This window comes from Pristiophorus japonicus, unplaced genomic scaffold, assembly GCF_044704955.1.
Source record: "Pristiophorus japonicus isolate sPriJap1 unplaced genomic scaffold, sPriJap1.hap1 HAP1_SCAFFOLD_409, whole genome shotgun sequence".
NCBI lineage: Eukaryota > Metazoa > Chordata > Chondrichthyes > Pristiophoridae > Pristiophorus > Pristiophorus japonicus.
The window spans coordinates 448,703-463,369 of record NW_027253970.1 but is presented as its reverse complement, the minus strand read 5'-3'; the positions used below and the strand labels follow the sequence as shown (position 1 = coordinate 463,369).

The following is a 14,667-nucleotide window of genomic DNA, read 5'->3' as shown; positions in this document are numbered from 1 at the left end:
AGAGAAAAAGATTAGTGAAGACAAATGTAGGTCCTTTGCAGTCGGATTCAGGTGAATTTATAATGGGGAACAAAGAAATGGCAGACCAATTGAACAAATACGTTGGTTCTGTCTTCGTGAAGGAAGACACAAATAACCTTCCGGAAGTACTAGGGGACCAAGGGCCTAGTGAGAAGGAGGAACTGAAGGATATCCTTATTAGGCGGGAAATTGATGGGATTGAAGGCCGATAAATCCCCGGGGCCTGATAGTCTGCATCCCAGAGTACTTAAGGATGTGGCCCTAGAAATAGTGGATGCATTAGTGATCATTTTCCAATAGTCTATCGACTCGGGATCAGTTCCTGTGGACCGGAGGGTAGCTAATGTAACACCACTTTTTAAAAAGGGAGGGAGAGAGAAAGCGGGTAATTATAGACCGGTTAGCCTGACATCAGTGGTGGGGAAATTGTTGGAATCAATTATTAAGGATGAAATAGCAGCGCATTTGGAAAGCAGTGACAGGATCGGTCCAAGTCAGCATGGATTTATGATGGGGAAAATCATGCTTGACAAATCTTCTGGAATTTTTTGAGGATGTAACTAGTAGAGTGGACAAGGGAGAACCAGTGAATGTGGTATATTTGGACTTTCAAAAGGCTTTTGACAAGGTCCCACACAAGAGATTGGTGTGCAAAATCAAAGCACATGGTATTGGGGGTAATATACTGACGTGGATAGAGAACTCGTTGGCAGACAGGAAGCAAAGAGTCGGTATAAACGTGTTCAGTTTTGGTCTCCTAATCTGAGGAAGGATGTTCTTGCTATTGAGGGAGTGCAGCGAAGGTTCACCAGACTGATTCCTGGGATGGCTGGACTGACATATGAGGAGAGACTGGATCGACTGGGCCTTTATACATTGGAGTTTAGAAGGATGAGAGGGGATCTCATAGAAACATACAAGATTCTGACGGGATGGGACTGGACAGGTTAGATGCAGGAAGGATGTTCCCGAAGTTGGGGAAGTCCAGAACCAGAGGACACAGTCTTAGGATAATGGGTAGGCCATTTAGGACTGAGATGAGGAGAAACTTCTTCACTGAGTTGTTAACCTGTGGAATTCCCTACTGCAGAGAGTTGTTGATGCCAGTTCATTGGATATATTCAAGAGGGAGTTAGATATGGCCTTTATGTCTAAGAGGATCGAGGGATATGGAGAGAAAGCAGGAAAGGGGTACTGAGGAAATGATCAGCCATGATCTTATCGAATGGTGGTGCAGGCTCGAATGGCCTACTCCTGCACCTATTTTCTATGTTTCTATGTTTACCTTTTCTTTTCCCCTCTCATTTTCTTTTTCACTTCTCCTCTGAACTTTCTATATTTAGCCTGATTCTTGGATGTATTCTCGACCTGATATCTGTCATAAGCACTCTTTTTCTGCTTCATCTTGCTGTCTATCTCTTTCGTCATCCAGGGAGCTCTGACTTTTTAGTTGCCCTACCTTTCCCCCTAGTGGGAATGTACCTCGACTGTACCCAAACTATTTCCTCTTTAAAGGCAGCCCATTGTTCCACTACAGTTTTGCAAATCTTTGATTCCAATTTACCCGGGCCAAATCCGTTCTCACCCACTGAAATTTGTTTTCCTCCAATTTAGTATTTTTACTCTAGATTGCTCCCTGTCCTTTTCCATTGCTAATCTAAATCTTATAATACTATGATCACTGTTCCCCAAATGTTCACCGACTGACACTTGCTCCACTTGACCTACCTCATTCCCCAGAACCAGATCCAGCAACGCCTCCTTCCTCGTTGGGACGGTAACGTACTGATCAAGAAAGTTCTCCTGAACACACTTCAGAAATTCTTCCCCCTCTCTGTCCTTTACACTATTACTATCCCAGTCTATATTAGGCTAGTTGAAGTCCCCCATTATTACTATATAATTCTTGCATCTCTCTGTAATTTCTCCGCAAATTTGCTCCTCCATATTTTTTCCATTAGTTGGTAGCCAATAGAATACACCTAGTAGTGTAATGGCACCTCTATTATTTCTTAACTCCAACCAAATAGATTCCGTTTGACCCCCTCCAGGACATCCTCTCTCCAGCACTGTAACATTCTCCTTAACTAATACTGCCACACCACGTACTATCCTTCCTTCCCTATCTTTCCTGAACACTCTATATCCAGGAATATTTAATACCCAATCCTGCCCTTTTTGAGCAAGGTCTCCGTTATTGCCATGACATCATATACCCATATGGCTATTGGTGCCTGCAGCTCACCAACCTTGCTTACTATGCTTCGTGTGTTCACATACATACACTGCAAACCTATCTTAGACCATTCTGTGTTCTCTCTTAATCTGGGTAGATGCTGAGAGGTTGTTTCCCCTGGCTGGAGAGTCTCGAACTAGGGGGCATAGTCTCAGGATAAGGGGTCGGCCATTTAAGACTGATTTGAGGAGGAATTTTTTTCACAGAGGGTTGTGAATCTTTGGAATTCTCTGCCCCAAAGAGCTGTGGACGCTGAGTCGTTGAGTATAATTCAAGGCTGAGAGATGGATAGATTTCTGGACTCTTGGAGAATCAAGGGATATGGGGATCCGGCGGGAAAATGGAGTTGAGGTCGAAGATCAGCCATGATCTTATTGAATGGCAGAGCAGGCTTGAAGGGCTGGATGGCCTGCTCCTGCTCCTAATTCTTATGTTCTTATGCTCTTTGGTTTAACATCACTAAAAAAAATCTTTAATGGTCATTTATCTCATTACTGTTCGTGCGATCTTGTTATCTGCAAATTGGCTGTCACGTTTCCCTACATTACAATAGTGACTACACATCAAAAGTACTTCATTGGCTGTGAGGCATTTTGGAATGTTCTGAAAGGTGCTATATAAATGCACAGAAAAGAGTAAAATGAGACTTAGAAGTTTTTGAAATTATCAAAGGAAGTGCCTATTTCCTCTAGTTGGGGAATTGGTGACAAGCGATCATCAATTTAAAATAGTCACTGCGAATGAGCAGAGAAGTTAGGCAAATGTCTTTACACAAAAGGTTTTTGTCATGGATGCTTTGCCACAGAGAGTGGTTGAGGCAGGCTCCGTTGCACCTTTTAAGGAAAAATTTGATAAATATTTGAAACAAAAAATAATACAGGGCTATGGAGCAAGAGTAGGACAGTGGGATTAGTTTTGGATTGCTCTAGCAAAGAACCGACAGACACGATGGGCTGAATGATGTCCTCTTATGCTGTAAACATCTATGGCTCCAAATGTTTTTGTGCATTCCGTAGTCTTTTGAGCGATATTGCCACTTTTTTGGTGCGTGCTCAAAACTGCTTTGTATCAATGTGAAAACATCAATATAACTGCAGCCCAGAAGGCACCAATAAATGGACAACTATATATAATATTTAGAGATTATGGTCCAAATCCAAAACAAAAATTTAAAATGTACAGCTGTATTACTAATGAGTGCACTAAGAATTCTGCACTGGTCCATGAATATTAATATAACTCTGGGGTTCCCTGTTACGTTAAATGGTACGCAACGTTTTTGCCTCAAATTTTAAATTTTCACCTGGTGCATTCTTCTTGATAAATGCCTTGTTTCACTTGATGGCACAGTTGGTGAACTCAGCACTCAGTGTAAGACTGAGCCAAAAAGTCCAGATTTAGTCCACAGTCCGAGCCTTCCTCAACCACTCTCTTGCAAAGCATCCATGCCAAAAACCTTATGTATAAAGAAAGTTGCCTAACTTCTCTGCTCAATCGCTATTTTAAATTGATGATCGCTTGTCACCAATTTCCCAACTAGAGGAAATAGGCTCTTCCTATTTACTCTATCAAAGCCTTTGATAATTTTGAAAAACTTCTAAGACTCATTTTAAGCCTTTTCTGTGCATTTAAATAGCACCTTTCAGGGCATCCCAAAGTGCCTCACAGCCAATTAACTATTGTAGTTCTTCAATAGCTACTAGCAGGTTTGAGTTCTCTTTTAAAGAATGAGAATGACTGGAAACTTTACTCCCAATGGGAAGATTGAACGTTCAAATCACAGGTCTACCTTGATTGAATGATTTTTGCCTTGCTGAAAGGTGAGTCATTTACTGCCTTCTAAGTCAGGTACCTGTATTCCAACCTGAGGAAGGGAAAAAGTGCAGAATCCAATTGGCACAATTTGAATCATCCTGCCAGTTGATCGCTCATTAAAATTTATAAGATGTTCTTCCCTCTTGGGTGAATAGTTACTCAAAGACCATCACATGTGAGGGGGAAAATTGACAGAAGTACTCATATTTATAAATTGTAGCTTTAATTGTATTTAAAGTTGGATAATGGAGAGACGTCAATCCTGACAAAAACAGTGTTAAGGAAATTTCCCCACATTGAAGCTTTAACCTGTGGAGTTGCCAAATTCCTATTCCTTGTACTATGGTGAAGGTTGACTTTATATATCTCTTGTCTATAAACTCCATGTGTGCCTGGCTTGGCTCTTCCTTATTCATAGTTGATTGTGCTCCCCATTCTTATTGAACCATTCCACTGTCGGCCAATCCACCTGTATTTGTTTGTGCATTCTCGATAATCATCCAAATTTGTCCCAGTGTACTACTCTAATGCATTTACTTTTAAGTTTCTGGCTATTTCTGTCTTTTGGAATAAATTACAACTGAGAGTCAACTGCCTTGCATATTATAGTTTTAAAATTCAAAATCATAAATTACAATGCATATAGATGATCACAGCACAAATAGATGTTCGTTATTTACTTTTTTGCAAAAGACTTAACTAGAAAAATAAATTTTAAAACTCAAAGAAACTTAAATAACAACGTAGAAAATCCAGAAGCAAATAAATTTGAAAAGATTGCAGCAAAAAAGCATGGAGGAAGTCAGGCATTGGTGTCTTGTGTATGCTAAGAATTTAGTGTCTCATCAGTCTGATGGAGTTCTTAGTAATGGATTTTTTTTCTAGTATAAACTAATATAGTATCTGAATATTGATTTTTTTTTTAAGTCTTCATTTACTTTGGAATTCAACAGTGTTAAACTGCTACGAGATCTACGGAACAATATTTATATAATATAATGGCTCTGAATTCGCGGCTCCTACGGGTGTGTATGAGGTGTGCACGTGCCCGCAGGTTCCGGGTTTAGGCATGCAAAGCGCATGCGCCTAAACCCGGAACTTGCGATCTGTCAAGAATCCTTTTGACAGATCGCACGAATCCGAAAGGAAAGGACCTTTGTGGGCGGAAAGTTGGGCTATTTGCCCAACTTCTGCCCAGCAAATGCCTGTGAAATTTTTTCGGCTGATAAAAGCAGGTGTAGGCCCTGCTTTTATCAGCGTAAGACTTTTAAATAAATAAATATTTTTTTCCAATAACTGGAGCATTTAAAAACCTGTGAAATAATGTAAGGTTTTTTTGAGATTCTTTAAAATATGTAAATTTATTTTGCAAAAATTACATTTTTGTTTTAAATAATTAATTTCCATTTTGATTAATTTTAAATATGTGATGGTTTTTTAAAATTGATTTTAAGTGTTTGTGTATTTTTGGGGGCACCTACATTCATACTTATGGTGATTCTGTATATACGCAACTCACCACAAGTATGAATGGGAATACCCCTCCTTTGCTTGGTTGGGCCAGCCGACATGATCCTAGGGACGCATGCAAAATGCTTATGTCCCTGGGATACATGGGCTTCTACGCAGGCCTTCGCGTAGAGACCCAGAACCACAAGTCTCCAAACCTCTCAGTTCACCAGGTAAGTTGGTAGCTATTTTTCAGGTCAGAGGCATCCGCCCGCAGGAAGCCTCCGACCGCAATTTCTGGGCCCAATATGGGGTTTATTTCTAGAGGTATAGAATTGATAAGTTGAGGATTTATGTTAAACTTTTATCGAACTTTGGTTAGACCACACTTTGAATACTGTGTGCAGTCTGGTCGCCATATTATAAAAAGAATAGAGGCACTGGAGAGGGTGCAAAAAAGATTCACAAGGCAATACATTGAAACCAGTTCTGGGGGAAGTGGGACCTGTACAAAAGGGACGGTCTGCACTTGGGCAGGACTGGAACTGATGTCCTAGGGGTAACATTTGCTAATGCAGTTTGGGAGTGTTTAGACTAATATGGCAGGGGGATAGGAACCTATGCAGCGAGATAGGGCGAAGTAATATGGAGTCAGAAACAGATGGTAGAAAGGTAAAAAGCAATAGTGGAAGGCCAAGTAACCAAAGGCAAGAAACAAAAAGGGCCACACTACATCATAATTCTAAAAGGACAAAGGGTGTTAAAAAAACAAGCCTGAATGCTTTGTGTCTTAATGCAAGGAGTATCCGTAGTAAGGTGGATAAATTAACTGTGCAAATAGATGTTAACGGATATGATGTGATTGGGATTACGGAGACGTGGCTCCAGGATGATCAGGGCTGGGAACTCAACAGCCATGGGTATTCAACATTCAGGAAGGATCGAATAAAAGGAAAAGGAGGTGGGGTAGCATTGCTGGTTAAAGAGGAGATTAATGCAATAGTTAGGAAGGACATTAGCTTGGATGATGTGGAATCTATATGGGTAGAGCTGCAGAACACCAAAGGGCAAAAAACGTTAGTGGGAGTTGTGTACAGACCTCCAAACAGTAGTAGTGATGTTGGGGAGGGCACCAAACAGGAAATTAGGGGTGCATGCAATAAAGGTGCAGCAGTTATCATGGGTGACTTTAATATGCATATAGATTGGGCTAACCAAACTGGAAGCAATACGGTGGAGGAGGATTTCCTGGGGTGCATAAGGGATGGTTTTCTAGACCAATATGTCGAGGGACCAACTAGGGGGGAGGCCATCTTAGACTGGGTGTTGTGCAATGAGAGAGGATTAATTAGCAATCTCGTGCGAGGCCCCTTGGGGAAGAGTGACCATAATATGGTGGAATTTTACATTAGGATGGAGAATGAAATAGTTAATTCAGAGACCATGGTCCAGAACTTAAAGAAGGGTAACTTTGAAGGTATGAGGCGTGAATTGGCTAGGATAGATTAGCGAATAATACTTGAGGGGTTGACTGTGGATGGCGAATGGCAGACATTTAGAGACCGCATGGATGAACTACAACAATTGTACATCCCTGCCTGGCGTAAAAATAAAAAAGGGAAGATGGCTCAACCGTGCAACCGTGGCTATCAAGAGAAATCAGGGATAGTATTAAAGCCAAGGAAGTGGCATACAAATTGGCCAGAAATAGCAGTGAACCTGGGGACTGGGAGAAATTTAGAACTCAGCAGAGGAGGACAAAGGGTTTAATTAGGGCAGGGAAAATAGAGTACAAGAGGACGCTTGCAGGGAACATTAAGACGGACTGCAAAAGTTTCTATAGATATGTAAAGAGAAAAAGGTTAGTAAAGACAAACGTAGGTCCCCTGCAGTCAGAATCAGGGGAAGTCATAACGGGGAACGAAGAAATGGCAGACCAATTGAACAAGTACTTTGGTTCGGTATTCACTAAGGAGGACACAAGCAACCTTCCGGATATAAAAGGGGTCACAGGGTCTAGTAAGAAGGAGGAACTGAGGGAAATCCTTATTAGTCGGGAAATTGTGTTGGGGAAATTGATGGGATTGAAGGCCAATAAATCCCCAGGGCCTGATGGACTGCATCCCAGAGTACTTAAGGAGGTGGCCTTGGAAATAGCGGATGCATTGACAGTCATTTTCCAACATTCCATAGACTCTGGATCAGTTCCTATGGAGTGGAGGGTAGCCAATGTAACCCCACTTTTTAAAAAGGAGGGAGAGAGAAAACAGGGAATTATAGACCGGTCAGCCTGACATCAGTAGTGGGCAAAATGATGGAATCAATTATTAAGGATGTCATAGCAGCGCATTTGGAAAGAGGTGACATGATAGGTCCAAGTCAGCATGGATTTGTGAAAGGGAAATCATGCTTGACAAATCTTCTGGAATTTTTTGAGGATGTTTCCAGTAGAGTGGACAAGGGAGAACCAGTTGATATGGTATATTTGGACTTTCAGAAGGCTTTCGACAAGGTCCCACACAAGAGATTAATGTGCAAAGTTAATGCACATGGGATTGGAGGTAGTGTGCTGACATGGATTGAGAACTGGTTGTCAGACAGGAAGCAAAGAGTAGGAGTAAATGGGTACTTTTCAGAATGGCAGGCAGTGACTAGTGGGGTACCGCAAGGTTCTGTGCTGGGGCCCCAGCTGTTTACATTGTACATTAATGATTTGGACGAGGGGATTAAATGTATCTCCAAATTTGCGGATGACACTAAGTTGGGTGGCAGTGTGAGCTGCGAGGAGGATGCTATGAGGCTGCAGAGTGACTTGGATAGGTTAGGTGAGTGGGCAAATGCATGGCAGATGAAGTATAATGTGGATAAATGTGAGGTTATCCACTTTGGTGGTAAAAACAGAGAGACAGACTATTATCTGAATGGTGACAGATTAGGAAAAGGGGAGGTGCAACGAGACCTGGGTGTCATGGTACATCAGTCATTGAAGGTTGGCATGCAGGTACAGCAGGCGGTTAAGAAAGCAAATGGCATGTTGGCCTTCATAGCGAGGGGATTTGAGTACAGGGGCAGGGAGGTGTTGCTACAGTTGTACAGGGCCTTGGTGAGGCCACACCTGGAGTATTGTGTACAGTTTTGGTCTCCTAACTTGAGGAAGGACATTCTTGCTATTGAGGGAGTGCAGCGAAGGTTCACCAGACTGATTCCCGGGATTGCGGGACTGACATATCAAGAAAGACTAGATCAACTGGGCTTGTATTCACTGGAGTTCAGAAGAATGAGAGGGGATTTCATAGAAACGTTTAAAATTCTGACGGGTTTAGACAGGTTAGATGCAGGAAGAATGTTCCCAATGTTGGGGAAGTCCAGAACCAGGGGTCACAGTCTAAGGATAAGGGGTAAGCCATTTAGGACCGAGATGAGGAGAAACTTCTTCACCCAGAGAGTGGTGAACCTGTGGAATTCTCTACCACAGAAAGTTGTTGAGGCCAATTCACTAAATATATTCAAAAAGGAGTTAGATGTAGTCCTTACTACTAGGGGGATCAAGGGGTATGGCGAGAAAGCAGGAATGGGGTACTGAAGTTGCATGTTCAGCCATGAACTCATTGAATGGCGGTGCAGGCTCAAAGGGCAGAATAGCCTACTCCTGCACCTATTTTCTATGGGCCCAAGTTTCCACATGATTTGCGCCTGATTTTTAGGAGCAACTGGTGGAGAGTGGACTATCTTAGAAATCGCAATTCTCCACATTTTTTTTTCTGCCGTTCTAGTCAGGTCGAACAGTTCCACTTTGGAACAGAATTTTTTCTTCAAAAGGGGGCGTGTCCGGCCACTGACGCCTGATTTGAAAGTTTCCACAGTATATCTCTCACTCTGCCATTAACATCAAGCCAGGCAACCAACCCTGGTTCAATGAGGTGTATAGAAGAGCATGCCAGCAGCAGCACCAGCCGTACCGAAAAATGAGGTGCCAACCTGGGGAAGCTGCAACACAGGATTACATGCTAAACTACGGAAGCAGCATGCTATAGACAGACCTAAGCAATTCCACAACCAAAGGATCAGATCAAAGCTCTGCAGTCCTGCCACATTCAGTCGCAAATTGTGGTGGACCATTAAACAACAGACAGGAGGAGGAGGCGGCTCCATGAATATCCCCATCCTCAATGATGGCGGAGCCCATTGCACGAGTTCAAAAGACAAGGCTGAAGCACTGCAACCATCTTCAGCCAGAAGTGCCGAGTGAATGATCAATCTCACCTCCTCCTCAGGCCCTCCATCATCATAGAAGCCAGTCTTCAGCCAATTCGATTCACTCCACGTGATATCAAGAAATGGCTGAGCGCACTGGATACAGCAAAGGCTATGGCTGTCGTGCTGAGGACTTGTGCTCCAGAACTAGCCACACCTCTAGCCAAGCTGTTCCAGTACAGTTTACAACAATGGCATCTATCTGACAGGTATGTCTTGTCTACAAAAAGCAGAACGAATCCAATTTGGCCAATTACCGCCCATCAGTCAACTCTCAATCATCAGCAAAATGATGGAAGGTGTTGTCGACAGTGTTACCAAGCGGCACTTACCAATAACCTGCTCACCGATGCTCAGTTTTGCTTCCGCCAGAACCACTCGGCTGCAGACCTCATTACAGCCTTGGTCCAAACATGGACAAAAGAGCAGAATTCCAGAGGCGAGGTGAAAGTGACTGCCCTTGACATCAAGGCACCATTTAACCGAGTGGCATCAAGGAGCCCTAGTAAAATTAAAGTCAGTGGGAATCAGGGGAAAAACTATCCACTGGTTGGAGTCATACTTAGCACAAAGGAAATGATTGTAGCTGTTAGACCACTCATCTCAGCACCAGGACATCGCTGCAGGAATTACTCAGGGCCCATCCATCTTCAGCCGCTTCATCAATGACCTTCCCTCCATCATAAGGTCAAAAGTGGGGATGTTCGCTGATGATTGCAGAGTGTTTAGTTCCATTCACAACTCCTCAGATAATGAAGCCATCTATGCCCGGAAGCAGCAAGACCTGGATGGCATTCAGGCTTGGGCTGATAGGTGGCAAGTTACATTTGTGCTACACATGTGCCAGGCAATGACTATCTCCAACAAGAGAGCATCTAACCACCTTCCCTTGACATTCAGTGGCATTATCATCAGCAAATCCCCCAAAAACAACATCCTGGGGGTCACCATTGACCAGAAACCTAACTGGACCAGCTACATAAATACTGTGGCTACAAGAGCTGGTCAGAGGCTCCCAAAACTTTTCCACCATCTATGAGGCACAAATCAGGAGTGTGATGGAATACTCTCCACTTGCCTGGATGAGTGCAGCTCCAACAACATTCGAAGCTCGACACCATCCAGGATAAAGCAGCCCAATTGATTGGCACCTCATCCACCACCTGAAACATTCACTCCCTCCATCACCGGCATACAGTGGCTACAGTGTGTACCATCTGCAAGATGCACTGCAGCGACTCATCAAGGCTTATTCAACAGCACCTCCCAAACCCATGACCTCTACCACCTAGAAGGACAAGGGCAGCAGGCGCATGGGAACACCATCACTTCCAAGTTCCCCTCCAAGTCACACACCATCCTGACTTGGAAACATATCACCATTTCTTCATCGTCGCTGGGTCAGAGTCCTGGAACTCCCTCCCTAGGGTGTATCTTCACCACGTGGCTGCAGTGGTTCAAGAAGGCGGCTCACCATCACCTTCTCGAGGGCAATTAGGGATGGGTAATAAATGCTGCCCTTGCCAGCGACGCCCACATCTCAGGAATAAATTTTTTAAAACAGAGACTGGTGTGAATGTGAAACACTGTACCACACGGAATGGTTGAAGCGAATAGTACAGTTGCATTTAACGTGAGGCTAAAAAAGCATATGAGGGAGAAAGGAATAGAGGGTTATTCTGATAGTTAGATTAGGAAGGATGGGAGGAAGCATAAAACGCCAGTACGAACTGGTTGGATCGTAATAACATTTGGGTTTTGGGCCGTGTTTTTAGCAATGTACAGTATTAGTACTTTTAAAGAACTATAGGGGCCAAGTTTCGGCCTGAGTTGCTCCTGTTTTTTTGGAGCAACTGGTTTAGAATGGAGTATCTTAGAAATTGCAATTCTCGGCATTTAGTTTGCTCCAGTTCTAGTCAGTTAGAACAGTTTCAGTTTGGAACAGATTTTTTTTTTCAAAAGGGGACGTGTCCGGCCACTTACGCCTGTAATGAAAGTTTAGGCAGTGAAAACATACTCCAAACTAACTTAGAATGGAGTTGAGTGTAGATTTTTGTACATTCAGAAAAACCTTGTCTACACTTAGAAAATCAGGCGTAGGTTACAAATCAGGCGTAGGGAATGGGGGGTGGGGGGGTTTAAAGGGAAGTTTACAAACATTAAACACTTCAGTTTTACAAATAATGAGCCATCATCAATAATAAATGATAAATACATCAATAAATCAACCAATAAATCAATCAAAAAAAATTAATAAAAAAATGTAAAAAATTAAAAAATCAATAAATAAAATATTTTCTACTTACCAACTGCAGCACCGGGAGTCCTCCAACAGCGTGCTGGGACGCGCCCCCCCCCACCCCCCGCAGTGTGTCTCTGTCAGTGTCTCTATCTCTCTGTCTGTCTGTGTTTCTGACAGCGAGGGGAGGGGGAGAAGGGGGGTGGGGGAGGAGAGGGGGTAGAAGGAGGAGGGGGAGAGGAGAGGGGAGGGAGAGAAGGAGGCTGCACGGCTGGGCCCAAGACTTCGGGCTGGATTTGCAGGGAGGTGGCGTCGGGTCTCGGGTCCGGGGGGGGCGGGGTCGCGCAGATCGGGGGGGGGAGTCGCGGAGATCGGCGGGGGGGGGGGAGTCGCGGAGATCGGGGGGGGGGAGAGTCGCAGAGACCGGGGGGGGGGGGGAGAGTCGCGGAGATCGGGATCGGGGAGGGGGGGGAGAGTCGCGGAGATCGGGGGGGGGGGAGTCGCGGAGATCGGGGGGGGGAGTCGCGGAGATCGGGGGGGGGGGAGTCGCGGAGATCGGGGGGGGGGAGTCGCGGAGATCGGGGGGGGGGAGTCGCGGAGATCGGGGGGGGGGAGTCGCGGAGATCGGGGGGGGGGAGTCGCGGAGATCGGGGGGGGGGAGTCGCGGAGATCGGGGGGGGGGGAGTCGCGGAGATCGGGGGGGGGGAGTCGCGGAGATCGGGGGGGGGGAGTCGCGGAGATCGGGGGGGGGAGTCGCGGAGATCGGGGGGGGGAGTCGCGGAGATCGGGGGGGGGGAGTCGCGGAGATCGGGGCGGGGAGTCGCCGCGGAGATCGGGGCGGGGGGAGTCGCGGAGATCGGGGCGGGGGGAGTCGCGGAGATCGGGGCGGGGGGAGTCGCGGAGATCGGGGCGGGGGGAGTCGCGGAGATCGGGGCGGGGGGAGTCGCGGAGATCGGGGCGGGGGGAGTCGCGGAGATCGGGGGGCGGGAGTCGCGGAGATCGGGGCGGGGGGAGTCGCGGAGATCGGGGGGCGGGAGTCGCGGAGATCGGGGGGCGGGAGTCGCGGAGATCGGGGCGGGAATCGCGGAGATCGGGGGGGAGAGTCGCGGAGATCGGGGGGGGGAGTCGCGGAGATCGGGGCGGGGAGTCGCGGAGATCGGGGCGGGGGGGAGTCGCGGAGATCGGGGCGGGGGGAGTCGCGGAGATCGGGGCGGGGGGAGTCGCGGAGATCGGGGCGGGGGGAGTCGCGGAGATCGGGGGGCGGGAGTCGCGGAGATCGGGGGGCGGGAGTCGCGGAGATCGGGGGGGGAGTCGTGGAGATCGGGGGAGGGAGGTGAGAGTCGCGGAGATCGGGGGGGGATGGGAGAGTCGCGGAGATCGGGGGGGGAGTTGCGGAGATTGGGGGGTTGGGGGGGGGGAGCGGAGGTCGGGTTCGGGGGGGAGTCGGGGGAGCGGAGGTCGGGTCGGAGGGGGGAGTTGTGGAGGTCGGGGGGGTGGGGAGCGGAGGTCGGGTCACCGCGGGGGGGGGGCGGAGGTCGGGTTGCTCGGGGGGTGGGAAGCGGAGGTGGGGGGGGGTGGGAGAGCGGGGGTCGGGTCGGGTTCAGGGAGCGTGAGTCAAGTCGGGTCCAGGGAGCGGGAGTCAAGTCGGGTCGGGTGGGAGGTGAGCCTTCACCACGCAGCCCCAGTGAGGCTAGGGCTCGGGGCTGCGTGCTTCGGGCCCCTCCCACAGTTTTGGGCGCCTGGAGCTACTGCACATGCGCGCCCACTGTAGCGCGTATGTGCAGAGGTCCCGGCACTGTTTTCAGCGCAGGGACCTGGCTCTGCCCCCCACATCTTGTGCTGTGCCGCGCCCAGCTCCAGAGGACCTGCGGGGAGCCGGAGAATAGGTGAGTTTTTTTAGGCGCACTTTGTGGCGCAAAAAACGGCCGTCCAGCGCGGCCCGAAACTTGGGCCCATAGTTGCTATAAAATCCAAATACATTTAACATTTAACATTTGATTGAAATCACACTAAATAGAATCAGCTCCTGAGGATTTTCACCAGGTACACAAAGCTTCTTGTTCCTCAGAACTTCATTGAAACTAGTTATTTACTACTTGTCCTTTACCTATAGATGACAGGTGGGACTACCTATAGATGACAGGTGGAACACAATTGTTTGCAGTATGACTAGTCTGTGCTTTCTGGTAGTTATGTGAGGTGGGTGCGAGAGGTAAATGAGTTGAACAGTATTTTAAATGTAGCATTTTTGGTCGGTAGTGTCATTCATTTCACTGTTTCTGTTTTTTTATATATATTACATATATATATATATATATATATGTGTACATTGGGGAATTATGTATTGATCAAAGTCAGGGAAATCAGTGCTAGGGAATTGAGCACTTTCTCGCCTTTTATTACCAATTGCCAACATCAGTTGACAGTAGATAGAGTGCAAAACAGCCTTGATACAGGTTTAAACTCAGTCTGTTTGCCCTCAACAATGCTTTAGCTCGCCCCACAGAATTTGCTCACTGTGGATGGTCTTTCCAAATGAGATAGTCAGTTTGGTGTGAAAGTATGGTCAGTTTTACAATGTGAATCTTTGATCACTTAAGAACTGAATTAAGATTGCCAAATTTGTTTCACTTCAGCTCCTATATTAGATAGT

At 46.4% G+C, this 14,667-nt stretch overlaps 1 protein-coding gene across 2 annotated transcripts in view; it reads left to right on the top strand.

Moving 5' to 3' along the window:
- Positions 1-14,667, top strand: part of rev1 (REV1 DNA directed polymerase) — a 141,337-nt gene that overhangs the window by 59,849 nt on the left and 66,821 nt on the right. The window lies entirely within an intron of this gene.